General features: G+C 47.5%; 1 long non-coding RNA gene across 1 annotated transcript; it reads left to right on the top strand.

The window, feature by feature from the left end:
• Positions 1-1,910: 1,910 nt before the first annotated feature.
• Positions 1,911-10,293, top strand: LOC119156826. The gene is made up of 4 exons (XR_005107295.1): positions 1,911-1,971; positions 2,239-2,396; positions 4,385-4,526; positions 10,049-10,293. It is a non-coding gene; the product is annotated as an uncharacterized LOC119156826 (long non-coding RNA).
• The last annotated feature ends 986 nt before the right edge of the window (positions 10,294-11,279 follow it).

The following is an 11,279-nucleotide window of genomic DNA, read 5'->3' as shown; positions in this document are numbered from 1 at the left end:
TACAGCGATCGGTTCTCGGTGCAATGAATTCGTGGGGTTTAGAGCCCGGCACAGTTATTTCCCAGGTTTGTTTTTGGAATAATTTTTTGTAGGTCACTTTCGGGAGTGACTCCTGAGTGGATGCGGGGGAGACCACTCGCCCTCCCTGCGTAAAGATGAGCTCCCGTCCTCAGTCAGCGAGCAGGCAGGGGCAGCCCCGTGGGTGGCGAAAGCCCCGTGGGTGGCGACAGCCCCGGCCCCCCCCCCCCGCCGCCGCTTGGCGCAGGGGCTGCGGGACGGTTCGGGGGACCACGCTGCGCCCACCCCCTGTGCCAGCCGGGCAGGGAGGGTTTTTCTCGGGCCGTGGCAATTCCCAGCCACGCCGCTCGCCCCTGTCCCCAGCCTCCCGGCCCCCACGGGTGCCGTGCGCGTTCGGGGGGCGCCGCCACGCCTGGCCGCAGCCCCCCGCCAGCCCCGGCCCCCCGTGTGTCCCCGCAGCCTCTGTGCTCCCCTCAGCCTTTCTGCCCGCAGTCGTTGGTGACTCTCCCGTGATAAACCGGGTTTCTTCTCCAAAGCTGTCCCCTCAGCCCAGGGCGGGAGCCAGGCCCAGGAGAGAGCTACCCGCAGCCCATGCGCCTGCTGCACTCCCCGGGGCCGTGCGGCGGCCCAGCTCAGCACAGACGCGCGCAAGCCCCTCTGTTTCCTGGGCAATATCAAATATTTATTTCAACATACACCTGCCCGGCTAGCGTTAGCCTGCGCTCCCGGCGCCCTGTCTCTCGGCCTGCTGTCCGTACTGCGGCTGTAAGGAGCGCCCGTGCCCGCTGCTGCGCCAGAGGTGGTGCCCAGCCCGCTGCCCCCAGCCACGTAGAGCCCGCAGCCGCCAGCCCCTTAGAGCCCCCTGCCCCACGGCCCCATAGAGCGCACAGACCCCAGACCCACAGACCCATAGAGACCCCAGCCCGCAGCCCCATAGAGCCCGCAGACCCCAGACCCACAGACCCATAGAGACCCCAGCCCGCAGCCCCATAGAGCCTGCAGACCCCAGACCCACAGACCCATAGAGCCCCCAGCCCGCAGACCCATGGAGCCTGCAGCCCCATAGAGCCCCCCGCCCCGCTGAAACCCCAGCCCCACAGAGCCCCCAGTCCGCAGCCCTGCAAAGCCCGCAGCCCCATAGACCGCTAGCCCACAGCCCCCCGCCCCGCAACCCCATAGAGCCCCCAGCCCCGCAGAGCCCCCAGTCTGCAGCCGCGCAAAGCCCCCAGCCCTCAGCTCCGCAGCCCCATAGACCGCTAGCCCGCAGCCCCATAGAGCCCCCAGCCCCGCAGAGCCCCCAGCCCCCTGCCCCGCAGCCCCATAGAGCCCCCAGCCCAGCAGCCCCGCAGCCCCCCTGCCCCGCAGCCCCCCAGCCCCATAGAGCCCCCAGCCCCCTGCCCCACAGCCCCCCAGCCGCAGCCCCGCCGACCGGCGGCCCCTAGGGGGGGCCTCTCCCCGCCGGAGCCGGGTCCCGCCGCCCCCCCCCCTCCCCGCCGGCCGCGGCCGCGCTGCGTTGCGCGCAGGTGTGCGGCGCCCCCCAGGAGGGGTGAGGGCACCCTCCTTCTAGGTGCCTTAAAAATAGCCTGTCACTTGCAGAGCCGGGCTCGCTGCTTTCCGCAGCCTGCAGAGTAACTAAAAATAATCGGCTTCGGAGTTCATGGCTGTCAGTGCCGTCACCACAAACGTAACTCGCTGTGAGGTTACAGGGGGAGTTGTGTGCAAATTTTACCGCATTAATCTGCTGTTGATATTAATGCAAACAACTTGACACTAGAAATGACAAGAAAATAAAGCTAAAGGAAGTGGAAGCGGAATAAACACAGCATCATCTCAGAATTGTGAGCGTTTGTTTATTGCCTTCAATTTATAAATTAATTTCTATTTATAATTTTCAGGTTTATAAAACCTGGATCACTGGAGGGATCAGCAAATCAAATAAGTACTTTAAATAAAGTAAGTATCCTCTCTTCTAGTACTTGATTACCTTTTCTTTCTTGTTGTATGCCTGACACCTAAATAAGCAACCCAATGATTTTTAGTAACAAAGATTAGCAACTATCTAAAAGGCTTGGAGACGCAATTCAGATAAACTGTCCAAAATTCAAATTAATGCCTGTATACTAAATCTATATTGCACAAGGTAATTCATACTGGAACTGAATTTATCATTATTGCTTTAGCCCTTCTTTGGTTAGTGACTTAATCCTACTATTTTTTCAGGTCTTTTTGTTGTTATGAGAGAAAAATTGAACACAGAATCTTCAGGTCTGGATTGTTTGTGTGCAGGTCGTTGGGCTGCTCACCCTTCACAGTCCCTGGCCCATGATGTGCCCTCGGCCACCTCTGTCATCTCTAGCTGGATAACAGAAGCCTTCCAAGTAAGAGAAAGAAAACAAAAGAAAAATTTATAACACACTTCTGCTGTGACTCTTTTTAAAATGTCTTTATTTCTTTGGCACAATGTAATCAGTGCTTCCTAGAATTTTGAGATCAGCAGCTATTCCTTTAATCAAAGACAGAACACCCTACCCTACACGTTTCTGTATCTCAGCCCACTCTGTGTAAATGAAGACAACAATACTCCCCTTCCCAATCTGTTGCTGTGCTCCAGCGACGGTGTTTATGGTCTCTCTTGGCCCTGCGTATTCCAGTCCCACAGTCTACACTGGACCCCACTGCAATGGTCTGGCACTGACACAAATTGCCACCTGCTGCAAGGGCAGCAGAGCAGGTGTATTTGGGTATGTAAAGGAGAGGATGGAGCAGGATGTCTTTAGTTTCAGCTGGTTTCTTTCTTCCCAGAACTCGTAGGGTGGATGGGGTAAGTTCAGACAGAACCGCACACTGGTGTTCTCCTGGGCTCTGTCCTGTGAGGCTGAGTCTCACCGTGAGGGCACAGGATACCTTCAGTTGAAGTATGCCTGAAAAGTCCTCTGTGGGCTTCACCTGTGCCCAGCCTACCCTTCCTCCCATAACCAGCTCGGTGTCCAGTGCTGAGGATGGGGTACACTACTCATCAAGTGCATCGGTCCCTTATAAATTGCTAAAAGTGATGTGTCTGGAGGCCAACCAGCAGCCTAAGGACTGTGCTGCAAATCCTGTAAAATTCTGCAACCTTGCCAGCAGTTTGCGAGCAAGTGTGTCTTATATTTCTTCCACCTTTGTGGCAAAAGACCCGTTAATTTGGAAGGGGGGTGCTGTGGCCTTGGAAAAAAGATACTCATCTGTACCTGACAAAAATAATCACATCAAGAGCCAATTTCCCCTGGCCTTTTGTTGTGCTCATACCCAGCTAGCACTAAACAGCATCCTTGAGCTCTGTGCAGCTCAGCAAAATAAATGGGCTAGCTGCAAAAACTGTAGATGCTGGTTTTTTTCAATTAGATGAGAAGTGAAAATATGCAGTAGAGCGATTTATAACTTCTGGTTTATAGCCTTGGAGAATGCAGCCATAGACTTTCATAATTTGTGTATGCAAAGACATCCTCCTTTTTTCTTCTTTTTCTTTCTGTTGCGTGATTATTAGCAACAATGCAAAGCCATATGTTAGTTGCCATGGTGGAGGGGCTGCCTCCATAACTGTCTGAGCAGAGCACATTCTAACCATTGCAGTCTGGAGCCCAAAATACCACAGCAGTAACAGAATCCGTTCTCCAAGTGGTTGCTAGCACTCTCTCCTGCTGAAGACCCCTAGGACGCAGTGCTTTTCAGCATACTTCCTTCAAACACAGCCCCACATCCGTTGTTCAGATATCATGTGTTCACATTTGTCTTGAATTAGCCTGCAGCGACTTTTTAGTGACTCGAAGAGAAAAAGCATCTGTCCTTCTACCAGTGGGAACCAAGAAGGAAGTTTTATATATATGTATTGGTAGGCTTCCAGTACTTCACGCTACCAAACCATGAGGACAGCTGATGTAGAGTCTAGATTGGGAATAAAAATAAACACAGAAGATGTGCTGCCCTGCATAGTTTGGATGGCTCCAATTTTTGCAATATATACTTAAAACCCCCAACAGTTATATTTGAATTCTTATTAAAGACCCTGGGCAAAATTAAAATGTTGTTAATGTAGACCAACTCAACAGCAGTGAAATTGTACTAGTGCAGCCTTCTACCCTCAGGAAAGTTTTCAGAACCCCAGCTCCTCTGGTCATCTGTTAAGCTGAGCTGGAGATGGGAGGCTGGGTCAATAGGATTTCAATTGGCTTTGTAAAACTGTCGGGAAAAGTTACTGGCTTGGGTCCAAAACCTTTTCATAAGTGCACTTTACGGCACTGATGGGGAGGGAATTGAGGAAATGAGCGATTTGCTCTGAGAACTGGATGGGCTTTAGCTTTGTTCCCTCTCTCCTGGCTTTCCACAGGTGCTGCCATGGAGTTCCTCAGTCCCTCTGCCCTGGCGCTTTCCTTCCCGGGCACTCATCTCCTCTGAGCTGGGGAAGTCAGGGCTGCATCCATGAAAACGTGTGTCATGCAGAGGAGAAACAGGCCCTGTGGGTGCATCTGGTGCGTGAAAATTTCTGGTTAAAGTCTGCACGTTCCTCTGGTATTTTCTTTAGCTTGCCTCTGGTGTCACTACTGACATTCAAGAGCTAGCATCCAGTATCTGTTTTCTAAGTAGAAAATAGCTCATTACTTGTATTTTTGCTTCTGATTGCTAGTTAATGAAATTTGTTCAAGCTTTAACATCACTGCAACAAGCTACAAAGAATCATTTGTCTTGATTGCCTGGGCCAGGCTCGCTTCTGCGGCAGCTCACAGACGGCACAGTTATCCAGGAGACTGGAAGAATGCAGTCAAGGATAATGCAAAAATGGGTAAAAGTCAAGGCTCATCCATCTTTGGCGCTGTACTATTACATCTGCATTGTATTCCGAGCCACATAGCTCAAATGTATTAGCATATGGAGCTGTTTGGTTGCTTTCTGGTGTCTTGTTCCTTTGGAAAAGCAACTACAGATTTCAAAGTCCGTGCGTCAAATGAAGAAATAGCGTAACAGCAGCTCGTGCAGGCTGCGCTGTTAAACAAGGTTGGGTCTGAGGGGTCTGTGGTATATTTCTCTTCCATCCCACCAGCAGCCCTTCCCAGCGCTTTGAAAAGAGGGCCTTTCAGGTACTACTCCTGTCACCTAGCATCTGCTGTGTAACCCAAAAAACTCCAAGGGCCCACCCAGTTCAAGAACCCAAAGCAATTTAGCGGCACATCCCAAATAATGTCAAACCAATGAGCGGTAAATGATGGCACTAGCTTTATTTGGCTTTAATATTGTGACAAATCGCTGCTTTACTTTTGGAAATAAAAATCCAGCTACCCTCCATTGTGGCCCATTAAATATTTGGGTTTCTGTTCTTAAGGGGTGGAGTCAGGTTTCCTGTGGCTGCATGTCTTAATTAGACCTGTAACTGTTAAATTCCAAATCTAATTGAATACGCTGATGGTTTTACTTTCCTCTTGCCTGAGTTCTGCCCCAGCCTCTGTCACATCCAGCCTTGTTCAAATCAAACAGCTTTCTTCTAGGGAGCTTTCTGCTTGGCTACCTTTTCCCACCAAACCACTTCCCACAGATGCTTTCTTGGTGCTTTAAATGTAACAATCAGCTTCCCTGCTGCTTTTACTCCCCTGAGTAATAATTTGCAATAGTATTAATTACACAGCATGCTTAGATTTCTCATACCATTAGTAACACATACATGTTTATCTTTCCTCGTTTGAACTGAATCTGTGAGCTATATCCCATGTGGCATCTTTGGCTGGAAAATACCTGGATCCATTCTGTGCAAAGATGAGGTTCAACTTCCTTTGTCGTTCATAGGGACAAACTGTTCTACAGCCTTAGGGGAGGGGCACCAGCCCAGCATGGTCTCAGTTTTCAGAGCACTGCAGCTCCCGTGATCCGCAAGAAGGACTGGACCTGAGCTTTGACAGTGATGCACTTTGGGAAAAGGAGGAGGTATACAAAATATTTCCCTTGCTTAAGCAAGAGAAGTAAAGTTTGTAAATAATTAGGGAGTGCTAAATAGGGAGTAGTAAACTGTCTTGGAAAATCTAGGTGGAAAACTGTGATGGTGATACGAGAGAGGTCCAAAGGGCTGAGAGAAGTGGCTAAGGAGCTCTAAGGAAACTCTGGAGATTTGTCTAGTAGAAGGGCTATTAACCAGGAGTTTTTAAATGTCCAAGCAAGGATGGCTAACAAGGAAATTTAAATTCTTGTGAAGTGGAAGGAAAAGGAAGACTGAAATAATGAAGTGCTTGCCTCCGTGCCCAGTGTGTGCCTGTGGGTCTTTAAAGGAGCAGTGGGATAAAGGCTCCTATTCCTCCTGCAGAGGGAGAAATGCCATGATCAGGAGTGAGCAAGGCAATAGGTGCTGGCTGGTTGAAGCTTTATTTTTTGTAATGGGCTCTGCAAGGGGTAAGGGCTTAACTGGAGAATCACAGTGACTCGCCTGTCTGTGGTAGGGTGAGCTGGTGGGATAAGAAACTCAGATACAGACTAGCTGATAGCAAGTAGTAAGAGGTAGCTGAAGGTAGCCTTGTGTTTTCTGCATCTCCACCTACAACTGTAATCTCCTTTATGATCTCTCCTTTCGAAACTGTAGGTGTTGGTGATGACCTAACTAGCACCTGACTCGCCAGCCATCTGTCCTTGGAGGGCTGGGTAGGGATGAGGGCAGCTGCATCGTGTGATGGGGGAGTGGCTGCCACCCTGGCAAATCCCTTCAGAGAACCACCCAAAAATCTCCATAATTGTCCTTTCACCCTTACACCACCCCCTCCATCCAGTCAATGATGAACAGACTTGAAAGGCATGGTCTGTTGAGATGATGTGTAGAGCAGAGAAGGGCTAAGCTCTACACTATCGAGAAAACCAGAGAAATGATCACTTTGATGCACTTTTTTATGTTTATTGTGTATTCTATCTCCCCTGTGTATCTCTATATAATGAATTTATATCGTAATGCAGGAAGGTCCTTCCCCCCCAAATCAGAGCAATATAGCCAAACCAACTAGCATTAGCTCAGGCTGGCTACTGAAAATGCACTGCACCTTTTTTCCCCTCTGTATAATGTACCATGGCTGTCCAATAGCTTTCACAGGTTAATTTGGGGACAGTAACGGTCTTTGTTCTGGTTTTGGATTTGTGCTTCGTTTCACACTGATATGACTACTGGATATAATACAGCTGAGCTTTTGAGGTTTTCAATATTAAATGTAGAGCTACATATGTTTGAGATCTCCAGCAATTCCCGTTGAGATTGGTTTTTCCTCCGATAATTTGTTTTGCCAGATCCAGTGTCTTCCATTCTTGACATGGACCATCTTGGTTTCATCAAAGCTGGTTCTAGATAGCGTGTCTTTGGGTGAGGCTAGGGAATAAACATCTCTCTTATTTTAAGATGAGTTACTTTGTTGAAAGGCTATTTTGTTTAGAATAAGAATGTGTATCTGTGCCCCTCTCTAGTTCACCTGAACTAGTTCTGCCCAGCTGGATGAAGCAGTTTAATTGTAGCTACAAAGAACGTGATGAAGACTGTAGAAGCAGCCCCAGAAGCAGGATAAATAGCTTGAGCTCAGCTCTAGGCCACTAGTAGGATCAGAACTGGCCAGTTAGTGCGAGCGTGTCCCATGCTCCAGTGTAGATTTCTCATACGCTTGGAAACTGGCATTGTCCTCACGATGGACGTAGCAGAAAGCTGCCCAAATCAGGACATGTCATCGACCTTTTAAGCAAATGTTTGCAACTGCAGCTAACCTGTTACTGCTGTGTGTGTGCACCAGCTTTGCTCCTTTTTTTTCCTGACCAGTACTGCTGCATTCACTGCTGAAAGCAAGGGAAATCCAAGTCTTGGTCTTTGATGGAGAGCGGGAGCAAGAGCTAGGGTGGGACATGGCTTTGGAATTAGTGAAGTGGGATGATGTGTAAAACATGTAAAACAGGAGTGGTACTGTAATATGAATTACAGCTCAGAGATGCAATGCTAACTTTGGATGCATGGAATAACACGGGGATAGCAAACACTGTATTTTGTTTGTGTAGCCAGCGAGCACACTGTAATTTGTTTGCGTGCATGTAACAGTTTCAAAGTGTGCAGGATCACCTTGCTGTTTGAGTCATTTGTCTTCTCTGCTGCATGCACAGCAGTGCCTACAGCCCCTCAAGGAGCGTGCTGTGGCTTCGCTCACTTCCTTTGTTGCTGCTTGGTTAGTTTCCCCCTTTCTCTTTTCCCTTCTTTTTCCTACCCTGACAGAATGGCTTTCTGGGAAGGGGAAAGCTGAGTATTTCTGAAAGCACTGCAATGCAAGTAAACCGGCTCCAAATGAACCTTGACTGGGAAAATCTGTGCCACACAGCATAGCCATCACAGTGTGCAGTATGTATCAGCTGCTAGAAAAGACTGCCAGGCTGGTGAGGAGCCTGAAGGACCAGGCATCCTCACAATCCTTTGCCAGTAGCAGTGTTTGGGAGAAATAGATGGAAACTAAGTTGTGAATTAGTTTTAAAATGTTGATTTATCTTTGCTTGATGGGCCTGTACACTGTATAAAGTAAACATCGGTTACCAGAGTATGCCATACCAGCTCTCCAAAGCCTCACACAAGTTATACTTGTAACGCAGGTGAATGGTGGTATCCACATTTTCCTAAGGGAAAACAGAAAAGCAGTGCAACATGCACTGGGGTAGAAGGGAGATGATCCAGCATGTAACTCCAGAGCTGCTGGCCATCAGAGCTATACTCTGGACTTTCTTTTGTTAGCTGAAACAAGCAAGTACAAATGTGAAACTGGAGAGATGTGAGTTTCTAACTGAGAAGCACAACCACCAAGCAGCTAATTGGGAGGAGGCTAGCTCCAACTTGTCCAGCTGTTCTGTCCCAGCAGCTTGCCTGATGGTGTAATACATTAAAAACAACAGTAATCCTGCTGTCCGGTAACGTGTATAGGCTAGTTACTATAATCTTAACTACAGCTGAAAGCAGCGACACAGGAAGGAATATCACAGGTAACGCCGACCCAAATCTATAGCAATAAGCCCTCCAAAGGATTGACCATGGAGATGACAGACTCTAAGTTACGTTGGCTTCCACTGCTGAGCAGATTTCTGCTGCCCCGGAGCCAACAGCTTCATTCCCCGTTTTGCCCTGTGGAAACATCCACTTCCATGCAGTTTTGTGTATGGAACTTGCTGGGGCTTCTAGGGCAACGCATCTTCTCTCACCTCACCTCTAAGTATGGGCATTAAAGAGAAGGTATCATTGCCTGCTTCCACACCTAAAGTGAGAGGATTTGTAATTGAGTAAGAAATACTAGACTACCTTTTGAGGCTGTTTTTCTAATGTAGGCTAACATCCTCAGCTAATATGCCTTGCTTCCCATGCTCTGGGGAAAAGAGATGGGAACAACGATGGACTGTTCTGATGCCAAAACAGCACCTGGCCCCGAGCAGCAAGGTTACTGCTGCCATGCAGGCTGCCTGGGCTTTGGGCTCTTCTGACAAGCACTGCTTATGGCATAAGCATCTGAAAATCTGTCCCATGTTCAGGATCGTTCCTGTGACCCCTGTATCTTCTTGTGCATTGCAAATATTTCCTTGCGCAGTGCTTAAACAAAGGGAAAATGAAGCAGAGCTGTTTGAACAGCCATTCAGAACCACAGCACTTTGCGGTCAAAGCAATCCTAAAGAATCTTTCAAATCCATGCATGCCACCAAAATATAATTAAGATGCAGGATTACTCAATAGAGCTCTTGATTCATAGGACTAGGACTGATGAGCACCAGGAAAGTAATAGATTTTATTGGGTAATCTGTGTGTTTGGACGCACAATCCTTTAAGCCAAGTCATTCTCGTAGGCCTGGGAAATCCTTGAATGACAATTTCTGCCATTGCCACAGAGAACACAGAGCAAAATCCTCTGCATTCCGCCCATCTTGTAATACCAAAATACAAAAACCTGTGAGTAAAAATCCTGCTCTAATGGTTAAATTCCTGCCAACCTAAAGAAAATGTCTTTTTTTTTCCTTATGGCTGCAGAAATGAGACCCTGGCTGAAGCTCCCATCAGCAATGAGACTGATCAAGCACTGCATGCATCTGACAGCCAGCTTGGCACTGCCTCGCCACATGCAGCAGCTGGGCTCCAGTGGTTTTAGTACGCAAGTAGGTCTGAAAAACATATTAATTTTTAATTAAATGTTTAAATATCAAGTTTAGAAGGTCTCCTTAAGGCGTGTGTCAGTAATATGTGTGCTACTATGATTAAGGAGGTAGGTCTTAAGCTATGCACTGTCGGTAAGCAAACTAAAACTCTCTATTGAGAATAAAAAAATGTATATATACATGTGTAGATGTGTGTGTGTGTGTATATATGTATATTTTTAAAGAAAGACATCTGGCACAAGTAATGTCTTTGCAGTAGTGAGAGCCTCCTGCCTTGCTCCAGTTTGCATTCGGTGCTGTGGCAGTTTCAAAGACCTTGATGGCCGGGGCAGGGGCACACAGCAGGAGGAAGTCACAGATGTTGGTGCAAAGAGTTTCGATCAGAAGGGAAAATCCTAAAAATAATGTCATAAGCTAATGCTGATACACATGGAAAGAGCTCAGCAGTTACATAAAGGATTGGTTGGTCTGGTGTAGACTTCTATGCAGGGAAGGCTGGCTGGGATATTTTTTAATATTTTCTTTTGGTGTCAAATATCTAGGAAAGAGGGGAGAAGTAGAAGACATGAAGAGTGAGACAGAGTGTGTTAATGGTTTGAGCTGTGCAGAGATATGACTAGAAAATTAATCTTCCCTATGGGAAGAATTGTATCTATTTCACCACAGGGTTTTTTTCAGCTATTTAGCCCTCTTCAGGCTGTACTGGCTTCCTAGTGAGTGCTTTAAGAGTCTGGCAGAAGGTATGCAGAGCCAGACTTTGATGCTCCTCTCTTCTTTCTGGATGCTTTCCTGCAAATGCTGAAAAGCAACTCTGGAATATCATAGAATTTCTTCTCATAGTCATCTATACATATTTCCTTGTTAGTAAGCACCATATGTCACTCTTTAAACAGCCCAGTACTGTATTTACTGAGACCTGAGTGTATGTGGTAACACCACAGCTCCTGTATATGATGTACCAGCTATACATTACACACAATTTCAATAAACAAGTCACTTTTAATCATTTCTCCCCCATTCAGAAATGCATTTATATATGTGTTCTCCTGCCCACGATGAAGAAGTGTTTGAAATATGTTATTAAGGGTAACAGATGTATTTGAATA

The sequence above is a fragment of the Falco rusticolus genome, chromosome 13 (genome assembly GCF_015220075.1).
Source record: "Falco rusticolus isolate bFalRus1 chromosome 13, bFalRus1.pri, whole genome shotgun sequence".
NCBI classification, from domain to species: Eukaryota; Metazoa; Chordata; class Aves; order Falconiformes; family Falconidae; genus Falco; species Falco rusticolus.
The sequence above is the reverse complement of the archived record's forward strand: the minus strand, read 5'-3'. Positions and strand labels throughout refer to the sequence as shown.